The sequence below is a fragment of the Dendrobates tinctorius genome, unplaced genomic scaffold (genome assembly GCF_039654945.1).
Source record: "Dendrobates tinctorius isolate UK_male_01 unplaced genomic scaffold, ASM3965494v1 ptg000012l, whole genome shotgun sequence".
Classification (NCBI taxonomy): Eukaryota; Metazoa; Chordata; class Amphibia; order Anura; family Dendrobatidae; genus Dendrobates; species Dendrobates tinctorius.
Window position 1 is genome coordinate 21,166,037 of NW_027361680.1, and position 16,118 is coordinate 21,182,154.

Consider the following 16,118-nt stretch of genomic DNA (forward strand, 5'->3'; position numbering starts at 1 on the left):
AAACTTGTTTGGGCTGTTGAGAGGAGTAAAAAACCATCAAAAATTTCAATCCTGCATGATTCTACCAAGAAATGTGATTCTTCATTCAAAACCTGATTTTTGCTATTGGGCTCTATTGAATAATGAATGTTTTGAATTTTCTCCAAAATAATAATAATAATAATAAATTTTATTTTTATAGCGCCGACATATTCCGCAGCACTTTACATTTCAGAGGGGATTTGTACAGACAATAGACATTACAGCATAACAATAATCACATACAGTAGATTATAACAGATACCAAGAGGAGTGAGGGCCCTGCTCGCAAGCTTACAGTCTATGAGGAAAGAGGTAGACACGAAAGGTGGGTGGTAACAGTTGCCCTGATTGTATGGACCAGCCATAATGTTAAGTGTGTAACAGTACAGACACAGAGGGCTAATGGATGCATAAAGCATGTGGGAACATGATGCTGGGAACCTGGTTATGGTAAAATTTTTGGCTCTGCCACACAGGGATAGGTTAGGTTAATGTGTTGAGGCGATAGGCCAGTCTGAATAAATGCGTTTTCAGGACACGCTTAAAATTGTGGGGACTGGGGACTAATCGTATTGACCTGGGAAGTGCATTCCAAAGAATTGGCGCGGCACGTGTAAAGTCTTGGAGACGGGAGTGGGAGGTTCTGACTATTGAGGATACTAACCTCAGGTCATCAGCAGAACGGAGGGCGCGGGTAGGGTGGTATACTGAAACAAGGGAGGAGATGTAGGGTGGTGCTGAGCCATGGAGGGCTTTGTGGGTGAGGGTAATAAGTTTATACTGAATTCTGGAGTGGATGGGTAGCCAGTGTAATGACTGGCACAAGGTAGAGGCATCGGTGTAACGATTGGTGAGGAATATGATCCTGGCTGCAGCATTCAAGACAGATTGGAGAGGGGAGAGTTTTGTAAGAGGGAGACCGATTAGAAGAGAGTTACAATAGTCGAGACGAGAATGAATAAGAGAAACAGTAAGAGTTTTTGCAGAGTCAAAAGTAAGAAAAGGTCGAATTCTAGAAATGTTTTTGAGGTGCAGATGACAAGAGCGAGCCAGTGATCGAATGTGGGGGGCAAAGGAAAGCTCGGAATCAAGTATGACCCCAAGACAGCGGGCATGTTGCTGGGGAGTAATAGTGGAACCACAGACGGAAATGGCAATGTCGGGTGTAGGTACATTAGTAGCGGGAGGAAACACAAGGAGTTCAGTCTTTGATAGGTTCAGTTTCAGATATAGTGAGGACATGATATTAGACACAGCGTTTAGACAATCGCCAGTGTTTTCTAGAAAGGCTGGCGTGATGTCAGGAGAAGAAGCGTATAATTGGGTGTCATCAGCATAGAGATGGTACTGGAAACCAAATCTACTGATTGTTTGACCAATAGGGGCAGTGTACAAGGAGAAGAGGAGGGGGCCTAGAACCGATCCTTGAGGAACCCCAACAGTAAGAGGAAGGTGAGAGGAGGAGGAACCGGCAAAAGAAACAGTAAAGGAGCGGTTGGAGAGATAGGAGGAGAACCAGGAGAGAACGGTGTCCTTGAGGCCAATGGAATGGAGCATAGTGAGGAGGAGCTGATGATCCACAGTGTCGAATGCTGCAGAGAGATCCAAGAGAATTAGCATGGAGTAATGACCATTTGATTTAGCTGTTAGCAGATCATTAGAGACTTTAGTGAGGGCAGTTTCAGTGGAGTGTAAAGAGCGGAAGCCGGATTGGAGAGGGTCGAGAACAGAGTTTTCTGAGAGATAGCGGATAAGACGGGAGTGGACCAGGCGTTCCAGGAGTTTAGAGATGAAGGGAAGATTAGAGACAGGTCTATAGTTAGCGGCACAATTTTGGTCGAGGGATGGTTTTTTAAGTAGTGGATGTATGATGGCATGCTTAAATGAGGAGGGAAAAATACCAGAAGAGAGAGAGAGGTTAAATATTTTAGTTAGGTGAGGGGTGACAGCAGGGGAAAGGGACTGGAGGAGATGTGACGGAAATGGGTCACTGGTGCAAGTAGTTGGGCGAGAAGATGCAAGGAGCCTGCTTACTTCTTCTTCTGTGACTGGTTCAAAATCAGAGAGTGAGTTAGATGCAGTGGGGGAGGGAGGACAGTGCATGGTATGAGGGGATTTGGAGATAATTTCCTGTCGGATCTGGTCAATTTTTTCTTTGAAGTAATTGGCCAGATCGTCAGCTCGGAGCTCAGTGGTTGGGGCCTGTACTCTTGGATTGAGTAGAGAATGAAAAGTGTCAAAGAGACGTTTTGGGTTATTGGACAGTGAGATGATGAGGGTGTTGAAATAGGTTTGTTTGGAGAGGTGAAGGGCAGTGTTGTATGTTCTAAGCATAAACTTAAAATGTATGAAAAGTAAAGTAGTTGCAAACTCATGCTTTTAGAGACTTGTTTGGGCTCATGAGAGGAGTAGAAAAACATCAAAAATTTCAGTCCTGCATGATTCTACCAAGAAATGTGTGTTCATTGAAACCGCTGGTTTTTGATAGTTTGGGCCCTATTGAATAATGAATGTTTTGAATTTTCTCCAAAAGTAAAGTAGTTGCAAACTCATCCTTTTAGAAACTTGTTTGGGCTGTTGAGAGGAGTAAAAAACCATCAAAAATTTCAATCCTGCATGATTCTACCAAGAAATGTGATTCTTCATTCAAAACCTGATTTTTGCTATTGGGCTCTATTGAATAATGAATGTTTTGAATTTTCTTCAAAAGTAAAGTAGTTGCAAACTCATGCTTTTAGAGACTTGTTTGGGCTCATGAGAGTAGAAAAACATCAAAAATTTCAGTCCTGCATGATTCTACCAAGAAATGTGTGTTCATTGAAACCGCTGGTTTTTGATAGTTTGGGCCCTATTGAATAATGAATGTTTTGAATTTTCTCCAAAAGTAAAGTAGTTGCAAACTCATCCTTTTAGAAACTTGTTTGGGCTGTTGAGAGGAGTAAAAAACCATCAAAAATTTCAATCCTGCATGATTCTACCAAGAAATGTGATTCTTCATTCAAAACCTGATTTTTGCTATTGGGCTCTATTGAATAATGAATGTTTTGAATTTTCTCCAAAAGTAAAGTAGTTGCAAACTCATGCTTTTAGAGACTTGTTTGGGCTCATGAGAGGAGTAGAAAAACATCAAAAATTTCAGTCCTGCATGATTCTACCAAGAAATGTGTGTTCATTGAAACCGCTGGTTTTTGATAGTTTGGGCCCTATTGAATAATGAATGTTTTGAATTTTCTCCAAAAGTAAAGTAGTTGCCAACTCATCCTTTTAGAAACTTGTTTGGGCTGTTGAGAGGAGTAAAAAACCATCAAAAATTTCAATCCTGCATGATTTTACCAAGAAATGTGATTCTTCATTCAAGACCTGATTTTTGCTATTGGGCTCTATTGAATAGTGAATGTTTTGAATTTTCTCCAAAAGTAAAGTAGTTGCAAACTCATGCTTTTAGAGACTTGTTTGGGCTCATGAGAGGAGTAGAAAAACATCAAAAATTTCAGTCCTGCATGATTCTACCAAGAAATGTGTGTTCATTGAAACCGCTGGTTTTTGATAGTTTGGGCCCTATTGAATAATGAATGTTTTGAATTTTTTCCAAAAGTAAAGTAGTTGCAAACTCATCCTTTTAGAAACTTGTTTGGGCTGTTGAGAGGAGTAAAAAACCATCAAAAATTTCAATCCTGCATGATTTTACCAAGAAATGTGATTCTTCATTCAAAACCTGATTTTTGCTATTGGGCTCTATTGAATAATGAATGTTTTGAATTTTCTCCAAAAGTAAAGTAGTTGCAAACTCATGCTTTTAGAGACTTGTTTGGGCTCATGAGAGGAGTAGAAAAACATCAAAAATTTCAGTCCTGCATGATTCTACCAAGAAATGTGTGTTCATTGAAACCGCTGGTTTTTGATAGTTTGGGCCCTATTGAATAATGAATGTTTTGAATTTTCTCCAAAAGTAAAGTAGTTGCAAACTCATCCTTTTAGAAACTTGTTTGGGCTGTTGAGAGGAGTAAAAAACCATCAAAAATTTCAATCCTGCATGATTCTACCAAGAAATGTGATTCTTCATTCAAAACCTGATTTTTGCTATTGGGCTCTATTGAATAATGAATGTTTTGAATTTTCTCCAAAAGTAAAGTAGTTGCAAACTCATGCTTTTAGAGACTTGTTTGGGCTCATGAGAGGAGTAGAAAAACATCAAAAATTTCAGTCCTGCATGATTCTACCAAGAAATGTGTGTTCATTGAAACCGCTGGTTTTTGATAGTTTGGGCCCTATTGAATAATGAATGTTTTGAATTTTCTCCAAAAGTAAAGTAGTTGCAAACTCATCCTTTTAGAAACTTGTTTGGGCTGTTGAGAGGAGTAAAAAACCATCAAAAATTTCAATCCTGCATGATTTTACCAAGAATTGTGATTCTTCATTCAAAACCTGATTTTTGCTATTGGGCTCTATTGAATAATGAATGTTTTGAATTTTCTCCAAAAGTAAAGTAGTTGCAAACTCATCCTTTTAGAAACTTGTTTGGGCTGTTGAGAGGAGTAAAAAACCATCAAAAATTTCAATCCTGCATGATTTTACCAAGAATTGTGATTCTTCATTCAAAACCTGATTTTTGCTATTGGGCTCTATTGATTAATGAATGTTTTGAATTTTCTCCAAAAGTAAAGTAGTTGCAAACTCATGCTTTTAGAGACTTGTTTGGGCTCATGAGAGGAGTAGAAAAACATCAAAAATTTCAGTCCTGCATGATTCTACCAAGAAATGTGTGTTCATTGAAACCGCTGGTTTTTGATAGTTTGGGCCCTATTGAATAATGAATGTTTTGAATTTTCTCCAAAAGTAAAGTAGTTGCAAACTCATCCTTTTAGAAACTTGTTTGGGCTGTTGAGAGGAGTAAAAAAACCATCAAAAATTTCAATCCTGCATGATTCTACCAAGAAATGTGATTCTTCATTCAAAACCTGATTTTTGCTATTGGGCTCTATTGAATAATGAATGTTTTGAATTTTCTCCAAAAGTAAAGTAGTTGCAAACTCATGCTTTTAGAGACTTGTTTGGGCTCATGAGAGGAGTAGAAAAACATCAAAAATTTCAGTCCTGCATGATTCTACCAAGAAATGTGTGTTCATTGAAACCGCTGGTTTTTGATAGTTTGGGCCCTATTGAATAATGAATGTTTTGAATTTTCTCCAAAAGTAAAGTAGTTGCAAACTCATCCTTTTAGAAACTTGTTTGGGCTGTTGAGAGGAGTAAAAAACCATCAAAAATTTCAATCCTGCATGATTCTACCAAGAAATGTGATTCTTCATTCAAAACGCTGGTTTTTGCTATTGGGCTCTATTGAATAATGAATGTTTTGAATTTTCTCCAAAAGTAAAGTAGTTGCAAACTCATGCTTTTAGAGACTTGTTTGGGCTCATGAGAGGAGTAGAAAAACATCAAAAATTTCAGTCCTGCATGATTCTACCAAGAAATGTGTGTTCATTGAAACCGCTGGTTTTTGATAGTTTGGGCCCTATTGAATAATGAATGTTTTGAATTTTCTCCAAAAGTAAAGTAGTTGCAAACTCATCCTTTTAGAAACTTGTTTGGGCTGTTGAGAGGAGTAAAAAACCATCAAAAATTTCAATCCTGCATGATTCTACCAAGAAATGTGATTCTTCATTCAAAACCTGATTTTTGCTATTGGGCTCTATTGAATAATGAATGTTTTGAATTTTCTCCAAAAGTAAAGTAGTTGCAAACTCATGCTTTTAGAGACTTGTTTGGGCTCATGAGAGGAGTAGAAAAACATCAAAAATTTCAGTCCTGCATGATTCTACCAAGAAATGTGTGTTCATTGAAACCGCTGGTTTTTGATAGTTTGGGCCCTATTGAATAATGAATGTTTTGAATTTTCTCCAAAAGTAAAGTAGTTGCAAACTCATCCTTTTAGAAACTTGTTTGGGCTGTTGAGAGGAGTAAAAAACCATCAAAAATTTCAATCCTGCATGATTTTACCAAGAAATGTGATTCTTCATTCAAAACCTGATTTTTGCTATTGGGCTCTATTGAATAATGAATGTTTTGAATTTTCTCCAAAAGTAAAGTAGTTGCAAACTCATGCTTTTAGAGACTTGTTTAGGCTCATGAGAGGAGTAGAAAAACATCAAAAATTTCAGTCCTGCATGATTCTACCAAGAAATGTGTGTTCATTGAAACCGCTGGTTTTTGATAGTTTGGGCCCTATTGAATAATGAATGTTTTGAATTTTCTCCAAAAGTAAAGTAGTTGCAAACTCATCCTTTTAGAAACTTGTTTGGGCTGTTGAGAGGAGTAAAAAACCATCAAAAATTTCAATCCTGCATGATTCTACCAAGAAATGTGATTCTTCATTCAAAACCTGATTTTTGCTATTGGGCTCTATTGAATAATGAATGTTTTGAAATTTCTCCAAAAGTAAAGTAGTTGCAAACTCATGCTTTTAGAGACTTGTTTGGGCTCATGAGAGGAGTAGAAAAACATCAAAAATTTCAGTCCTGCATGATTCTACCAAGAAATGTGTGTTCATTGAAACCGCTGGTTTTTGATAGTTTGGGCCCTATTGAATGTTTTGAATTTTCTCCACAAGTAAAGTAGTTGCAAACACATCCTTTTAGAACCTTGTTTGGGCTGTTGAGAGGAGTAAAAAACATCAAAAATTTCAATCCTGCATGATTCTACCAAGAAATGTGATTCTTCATTCAAAACGCTGGTTTTTGCTATTGGGCTCTTTTGAGTAATGAATGTTTTGAATTTTCTCCAAAAGTAAAGTAGTTGCAAACTCATCCTTTTAGAAACTTGTTTGGGCTGTTGAGAGGAGTAAAAAACCATCAAAAATTTCAATCCTGCATGATTTTACCAAGAAATGTGATTCTTCATTCAAAACCTGATTTTTGCTATTGGGCTCTATTGAATAATGAATGTTTTGAATTTTCTCCAAAAGTAAAGTAGTTGCAAACTCATGCTTTTAGAGACTTGTTTAGGCTCATGAGAGGAGTAGAAAAACATCAAAAATTTCAGTCCTGCATGATTCTACCAAGAAATGTGTGTTCATTGAAACCGCTGGTTTTTGATAGTTTGGGCCCTATTGAATAATGAATGTTTTGAATTTTCTCCAAAAGTAAAGTAGTTGCAAACTCATCCTTTTAGAAACTTGTTTGGGCTGTTGAGAGGAGTAAAAAACCATCAAAAATTTCAATCCTGCATGATTCTACCAAGAAATGTGATTCTTCATTCAAAACCTGATTTTTGCTATTGGGCTCTATTGAATAATGAATGTTTTGAATTTTCTCCAAAAGTAAAGTAGTTGCAAACTCATGCTTTTAGAGACTTGTTTGGGCTCATGAGAGGAGTAGAAAAACATCAAAAATTTCAGTCCTGCATGATTCTACCAAGAAATGTGTGTTCATTGAAACCGCTGGTTTTTGATAGTTTGGGCCCTATTGAATAATGAATGTTTTGAATTTTCTCCAAAAGTAAAGTAGTTGCAAACTCATCCTTTAAGAAACTTGTTTGGGCTGTTGAGAGGAGTAAAAAACCATCAAAAATTTCAATCCTGCATGATTTTACCAAGAATTGTGATTCTTCATTCAAAACCTGATTTTTGCTATTGGGCTCTATTGAATAATGAATGTTTTGAATTTTCTCCAAAAGTAAAGTAGTTGCAAACTCATCCTTTTAGAAACTTGTTTGGGCTGTTGAGAGGAGTAAAAAACCATCAAAAATTTCAATCCTGCATGATTTTACCAAGAATTGTGATTCTTCATTCAAAACCTGATTTTTGCTATTGGGCTCTATTGAATAATGAATGTTTTGAATTTTCTCCAAAAGTAAAGTAGTTGCAAACTCATGCTTTTAGAGACTTGTTTGGGCTCATGAGAGGAGTAGAAAAACATCAAAAATTTCAGTCCTGCATGATTCTACCAAGAAATGTGTGTTCATTGAAACCGCTGGTTTTTGATAGTTTGGGCCCTATTGAATAATGAATGTTTTGAATTTTCTCCAAAAGTAAAGTAGTTGCAAACTCATCCTTTAAGAAACTTGTTTGGGCTGTTGAGAGGAGTAAAAAACCATCAAAAATTTCAATCCTGCATGATTTTACCAAGAATTGTGATTCTTCATTCAAAACCTGATTTTTGCTATTGGGCTCTATTGAATAATGAATGTTTTGAATTTTCTCCAAAAGTAAAGTAGTTGCAAACTCATCCTTTTAGAAACTTGTTTGGGCTGTTGAGAGGAGTAAAAAACCATCAAAAATTTCAATCCTGCATGATTTTACCAAGAATTGTGATTCTTCATTCAAAACCTGATTTTTGCTATTGGGCTCTATTGAATAATGAATGTTTTGAATTTTCTCCAAAAGTAAAGTAGTTGCAAACTCATGCTTTTAGAGACTTGTTTGGGCTCATGAGAGGAGTAGAAAAACATCAAAAATTTCAGTCCTGCATGATTCTACCAAGAAATGTGTGTTCATTGAAACCGCTGGTTTTTGATAGTTTGGGCCCTATTGAATAATGAATGTTTTGAATTTTCTCCAAAAGTAAAGTAGTTGCAAACTCATCCTTTTAGAAACTTGTTTGGGCTGTTGAGAGGAGTAAAAAAACCATCAAAAATTTCAATCCTGCATGATTCTACCAAGAAATGTGATTCTTCATTCAAAACCTGATTTTTGCTATTGGGCTCTATTGAATAATGAATGTTTTGAATTTTCTCCAAAAGTAAAGTAGTTGCAAACTCATGCTTTTAGAGACTTGTTTGGGCTCATGAGAGGAGTAGAAAAACATCAAAAATTTCAGTCCTGCATGATTCTACCAAGAAATGTGTGTTCATTGAAACCGCTGGTTTTTGATAGTTTGGGCCCTATTGAATAATGAATGTTTTGAATTTTCTCCAAAAGTAAAGTAGTTGCAAACTCATCCTTTTAGAAACTTGTTTGGGCTGTTGAGAGGAGTAAAAAACCATCAAAAATTTCAATCCTGCATGATTCTACCAAGAAATGTGATTCTTCATTCAAAACGCTGGTTTTTGCTATTGGGCTCTATTGAATAATGAATGTTTTGAATTTTCTCCAAAAGTAAAGTAGTTGCAAACTCATGCTTTTAGAGACTTGTTTGGGCTCATGAGAGGAGTAGAAAAACATCAAAAATTTCAGTCCTGCATGATTCTACCAAGAAATGTGTGTTCATTGAAACCGCTGGTTTTTGATAGTTTGGGCCCTATTGAATAATGAATGTTTTGAATTTTCTCCAAAAGTAAAGTAGTTGCAAACTCATCCTTTTAGAAACTTGTTTGGGCTGTTGAGAGGAGTAAAAAACCATCAAAAATTTCAATCCTGCATGATTTTACCAAGAAATGTGATTCTTCATTCAAAACCTGATTTTTGCTATTGGGCTCTATTGAATAATGAATGTTTTGAATTTTCTCCAAAAGTAAAGTAGTTGCAAACTCATGCTTTTAGAGACTTGTTTGGGCTCATGAGAGGAGTAGAAAAACATCAAAAATTTCAGTCCTGCATGATTCTACCAAGAAATGTGTGTTCATTGAAACCGCTGGTTTTTGATAGTTTGGGCCCTATTGAATAATGAATGTTTTGAATTTTCTCCAAAAGTAAAGTAGTTGCAAACTCATCCTTTTAGAAACTTGTTTGGGCTGTTGAGAGGAGTAAAAAACCATCAAAAATTTCAATCCTGCATGATTCTACCAAGAAATGTGATTCTTCATTCAAAACCTGATTTTTGCTATTGGGCTCTATTGAATAATGAATGTTTTGAATTTTCTCCAAAAGTAAAGTAGTTGCAAACTCATGCTTTTAGAGACTTGTTTGGGCTCATGAGAGGAGTAGAAAAACATCAAAAATTTCAGTCCTGCATGATTCTACCAAGAAATGTGTGTTCATTGAAACCGCTGGTTTTTGATAGTTTGGGCCCTATTGAATAATGAATGTTTTGAATTTTCTCCAAAAGTAAAGTAGTTGCAAACTCATCCTTTTAGAAACTTGTTTGGGCTGTTGAGAGGAGTAAAAAACCATCAAAAATTTCAATCCTGCATGATTTTACCAAGAAATGTGATTCTTCATTCAAAACCTGATTTTTGCTATTGGGCTCTATTGAATAATGAATGTTTTGAATTTTCTCCAAAAGTAAAGTAGTTGCAAACTCATGCTTTTAGAGACTTGTTTAGGCTCATAGAGGAGTAGAAAACCATCAAAAATTTCAGTCCTGCATGATTCTACCAAGAAATGTGTGTTCATTGAAACCGCTGGTTTTTGATAGTTTGGGCCCTATTGAATAATGAATGTTTTGAATTTTCTCCAAAAGTAAAGTAGTTGCAAACTCATCCTTTTAGAAACTTGTTTGGGCTGTTGAGAGGAGTAAAAAACCATCAAAAATTTCAATCCTGCATGATTCTACCAAGAAATGTGATTCTTCATTCAAAACCTGATTTTTGCTATTGGGCTCTATTGAATAATGAATGTTTTGAAATTTCTCCAAAAGTAAAGTAGTTGCAAACTCATGCTTTTAGAGACTTGTTTGGGCTCATGAGAGGAGTAGAAAAACATCAAAAATTTCAGTCCTGCATGATTCTACCAAGAAATGTGTGTTCATTGAAACCGCTGGTTTTTGATAGTTTGGGCCCTATTGAATGTTTTGAATTTTCTCCACAAGTAAAGTAGTTGCAAACACATCCTTTTAGAACCTTGTTTGGGCTGTTGAGAGGAGTAAAAAACCATCAAAAATTTCAATCCTGCATGATTCTACCAAGAAATGTGATTCTTCATTCAAAACGCTGGTTTTTGCTATTGGGCTCTTTTGAGTAATGAATGTTTTGAATTTTCTCCAAAAGTAAAGTAGTTGCAAACTCATGCTTTTAGAGACTTGTTTGGGCTCATGAGAGGAGTAGAAAAACATCAAAAATTTCAGTCCTGCATGATGCTACCAAGAAATGTGTGTTCATTCAAACCGCTGGTTTTTGATAGTTTGGGCCCTATTGAATAATGAATGTTTTGAATTTTCTCCAAAAGTAAAGTAGTTGCAAACTCATCCTTTTAGAAACTTGTTTGGGCTGTTGAGAGGAGTAAAAAAACCATCAAAAATTTCAATCCTGCATGATTCTACCAAGAAATGTGATTCTTCATTCAAAACCTGATTTTTGCTATTGGGCTCTATTGAATAATGAATGTTTTGAATTTTCTCCAAAAGTAAAGTAGTTGCAAACTCATGCTTTTAGAGACTTGTTTGGGCTCATGAGAGGAGTAGAAAAACATCAAAAATTTCAGTCCTGCATGATTCTACCAAGAAATGTGTGTTCATTGAAATCGCTGGTTTTTGATAGTTTGGGCCCTATTGAATAATGAATGTTTTGAATTTTCTCCAAAAGTAAAGTAGTTGCAAACTCATCCTTTTAGAAACTTGTTTGGGCTGTTGAGAGGAGTAAAAAATCATCAAAAATTTCAATCCTGCATGATTCTACCAAGAAATGTGATTCTTCATTCAAAACCTGATTTTTGCTATTGGGCTCTATTGAATAATGAATGTTTTGAATTTTCTCCAAAAGTAAAGTAGTTGCAAACTCATCCTTTTAGAAACTTGTTTGGGCTGTTGAGAGGAGTAAAAAACCATCAAAAATTTCAATCCTGCATGATTTTACCAAGTAATGTGATTCTTCATTCAAAACCTGATTTTTGCTATTGGGCTCTATTGAATAATGAATGTTTTGAATTTTCTCCAAAAGTAAAGTAGTTGCAAACTCATGCTTTTAGAGACTTGTTTGGGCTCATGAGAGGAGTAGAAAAACATCAAAAATTTCAGTCCTGCATGATTCTACCAAGAAATGTGTGTTCATTGAAACCGCTGGTTTTTGATAGTTTGGGCCCTATTGAATAATGAATGTTTTGAATTTTCTCCAAAAGTAAAGTAGTTGCAAACTCATCCTTTTAGAAACTTGTTTGGGCTGTTGAGAGGAGTAAAAATCCATCAAAAATTTCAATCCTGCATGATTCTACCAAGAAATGTGATTCTTCATTCAAAACCTGATTTTTGCTATTGGGCTCTATTGAATAATGAATGTTTTGAATTTTCTTCAAAAGTAAAGTAGTTGCAAACTCATGCTTTTAGACATGTTTGGGCTCATGAGAGGAGTAGAAAAACATCAAAAATTTCAGTCCTGCATGATTCTACCAAGAAATGTGTGTTCATTGATACCGCTGGTTTTTGATAGTTTGGGCCCTATTGAATAATGAATGTTTTGAATTTTCTCCAAAAGTAAAGTAGTTGCAAACTCATCCTTTTAGAAACTTGTTTGGGCTGTTGAGAGGAGTAAAAAACCATCAAAAATTTCAATCCTGCATGATTCTACCAAGAAATGTGATTCTTCATTCAAAACGCTGGTTTTTGCTATTGGGCTCTATTGAATAATGAATGTTTTGAATTTTCTCCAAAAGTAAAGTAGTTGCAAACTCATGCTTTTAGAGACTTGTTTGGGCTCATGAGAGGAGTAGAAAAACATCAAAAATTTCAGTCCTGCATGATTCTACCAAGAAATGTGTGTTCATTGAAACCGCTGGTTTTTGATAGTTTGGGCCCTATTGAATAATGAATGTTTTGAATTTTCTCCAAAAGTAAAGTAGTTGCAAACTCATCCTTTTAGAAACTTGTTTGGGCTGTTGAGAGGAGTAAAAAAACATCAAAAATTTCAATCCTGCATGATTCTACCAAGAAATGTGATTCTTCATTCAAAACCTGATTTTTGCTATTGGGCTCTATTGAATAATGAATGTTTTAAATTTTCTCCAAAAGTAAAGTAGTTGCAAACTCATGCTTTTAGAGACTTGTTTGGGCTCATGAGAGGAGTAGAAAAACATCAAAAATTTCAGTCCTGCATGATTCTACCAAGAAATGTGTGTTCATTGAAACCGCTGGTTTTTGATAGTTTGGGCCCTATTGAATAATGAATGTTTTGAATTTTCTCCAAAAGTAAAGTAGTTGCAAACTCATCCTTTTAGAAACTTGTTTGGGCTGTTGAGAGGAGTAAAAAACCATCAAAAATTTCAATCCTGCATGATTCTACCAAGAAATGTGATTCTTCATTCAAAACGCTGGTTTTTGCTATTGGGCTCTATTGAATAATGAATGTTTTGAATTTTCTCCAAAAGTAAAGTAGTTGCAAACTCATGCTTTTAGAGACTTGTTTGGGCTCATGAGAGGAGTAGAAAAACATCAAAAATTTCAGTCCTGCATGATTCTACCAAGAAATGTGTGTTCATTCAAACCGCTGGTTTTTGATAGTTTGGGCCCTATTGAATAATGAATGTTTTGAATTTTCTCCAAAAGTAAAGTAGTTGCAAACTCATCCTTTTAGAAACTTGTTTGGGCTGTTGAGAGGAGTAAAAAACCATCAAAAATTTCAATCCTGCATGATTCTACCAAGAAATGTGATTCTTCATTCAAAACCTGATTTTTGCTATTGGGCTCTATTGAATAATGAATGTTTTGAATTTTCTCCAAAAGTAAAGTAGTTGCAAACTCATGCTTTTAGAGACTTGTTTGGGCTCATGAGAGTAGAAAAACATCAAAAATTTCAGTCCTACATGATTCTACCAAGAAATGTGTGTTAATTGAAACCGCTGGTTTTTGATAGTTTGGGCCCTATTGAATAATGAATGTTTTGAATTTTCTCCAAAAGTAAAGTAGTTGCAAACTCATCCTTTTAGAAACTTGTTTGGGCTGTTGAGAGGAGTAAAAAACCATCAAAAATTTCAATCCTGCATGATTCTACCAAGAAATGTGATTCTTCATTCAAAACGCTGGTTTTTGCTATTGGGCTCTTTTGAGTAATGAATGTTTTGAATTTTCTCCAAAAGTAAAGTAGTTGCAAACTCATGCTTTTAGAGACTTGTTTGGGCTCATGAGAGGAGTAGAAAAACATCAAAAATTTCAGTCCTGCATGATTCTACCAAGAAATGTGTGTTCATTCAAACCGCTGGTTTTTGATAGTTTGGGCCCTATTGAATAATGAATGTTTTGAATTTTCTCCAAAAGTAAAGTAGTTGCAAACTCATCCTTTTAGAAACTTGTTTGGGCTGTTGAGAGGAGTAAAAAACCATCAAAAATTTCAATCCTGCATGATTCTACCAAGAAATGTGATTCTTCATTCAAAACCTGATTTTTGCTATTGGGCTCTATTGAATAATGAATGTTTTGAATTTTCTCCAAAAGTAAAGTAGTTGCAAACTCATGCTTTTAGAGACTTGTTTGGGCTCATGAGAGGAGTAGAAAAACATCAAAAATTTCAGTCCTGCATGATTCTACCAAGAAATGTGTGTTCATTGAAACCGCTGGTTTTTGATAGTTTGGGCCCTATTGAATAATGAATGTTTTGAATTTTCTCCAAAAGTAAAGTAGTTGCAAACTCATCCTTTTAGAAACTTGTTTGGGCTGTTGAGAGGAGTAAAAAACCATCACAAATTTCAATCCTGCATGATTCTACCAAGAAATGTGATTCTTCATTCAAAACCTGATTTTTGCTATTGGGCTCTATTGAATAATGAATGTTTTGAATTTTCTTCAAAAGTAAAGTAGTTGCAAACTCATGCTTTTAGAGACTTGTTTGGGCTCATGAGAGGAGTAGAAAAACATCAAAAATTTCAGTCCTGCATGATTCTACCCAGAAATGTGTGTTCATTGAAACCGCTGGTTTTTGATAGTTTGGGCCCTATTGAATAATGAATGTTTTGAATTTTCTCCAAAAGTAAAGTAGTTGCAAACTCATCCTTTTAGAAACTTGTTTGGGCTGTTGAGAGGAGTAAAAAACCATCAAAAATTTCAATCCTGCATGATTTTACCAAGAAATGTGATTCTTCATTCAAAACCTGATTTTTGCTATTGGGCTCTATTGAATAATGAATGTTTTGAATTTTCTCCAAAAGTAAAGTAGTTGCAAACTCATGCTTTTAGAGACTTGTTTGGGCTCATGAGAGGAGTAGAAAAACATCAAAAATTTCAGTCCTGCATGATTCTACCAAGAAATGTGTGTTCATTGAAACCGCTGGTTTTTGATAGTTTGGGCCCTATTGAATAATGAATGTTTTGAATTTTCTCCAAAAGTAAAGTAGTTGCAAACTCATCCTTTTAGAATCTTGTTTGGGCTGTTGAGAGGAGTAAAAAACCATCAAAAATTTCAATCCTGCATGATTCTACCAAGAAATGTGATTCTTCATTCAAAACCTGATTTTTGCTATTGGGCTCTATTGAATAGTGAATGTTTTGAATTTTCTCCAAAAGTAAAGTAGTTGCAAACTCATGCTTTTAGAGACTTGTTTGGGCTCATGAGAGGAGTAGAAAAACATCAAAAATTTCAGTCCTGCATGATTCTACCAAGAAATGTGTGTTCATTGAAACCGCTGGTTTTTGATAGTTTGGGCCCTATTGAATAATGAATGTTTTGAATTTTCTCCAAAAGTAAAGTAGTTGCAAACTCATCCTTTTAGAAACTTGTTTGGGCTGTTGAGAGGAGTAAAAAACCATCAAAAATTTCAATCCTGCATGATTTTACCAAGAAATGTGATTCTTCATTCAAAACCTGATTTTTGCTATTGGGCTCTATTGAATAGTGAATGTTTTGAATTTTCTCCAAAAGTAAAGTAGTTGCAAACTCATGCTTTTAGAGACTTGTTTGGGCTCATGAGAGGAGTAGAAAAACATCAAAAATTTCAGTCCTGCATGATTTTACCAAGAAATGTGTGTTCATTGAAACCGCTGGTTTTTGATAGTTTGGGCCCTATTGAATAATGAATGTTTTGAATTTTCTCCAAAAGTAAAGTAGTTGCAAACTCATCCTTTTAGAAACTTGTTTGGGCTGTTGAGAGGAGTAAAAAACCATCAAAAATTTCAATCCTGCATGATTCTACCAAGAAATGTGATTCTTCATTCAAAACCTGATTTTTGCTATTGGGCTCTATTGAATAATGAATGTTTTGAATTTTCTCCAAAAGTAAAGTAGTTGCAAACTCATGCTTTTAGAGACTTGTTTGGGCTCATGAGAGGAGTAGAAAAACATCAAAAATTTCAGTCCTGCATGATTCT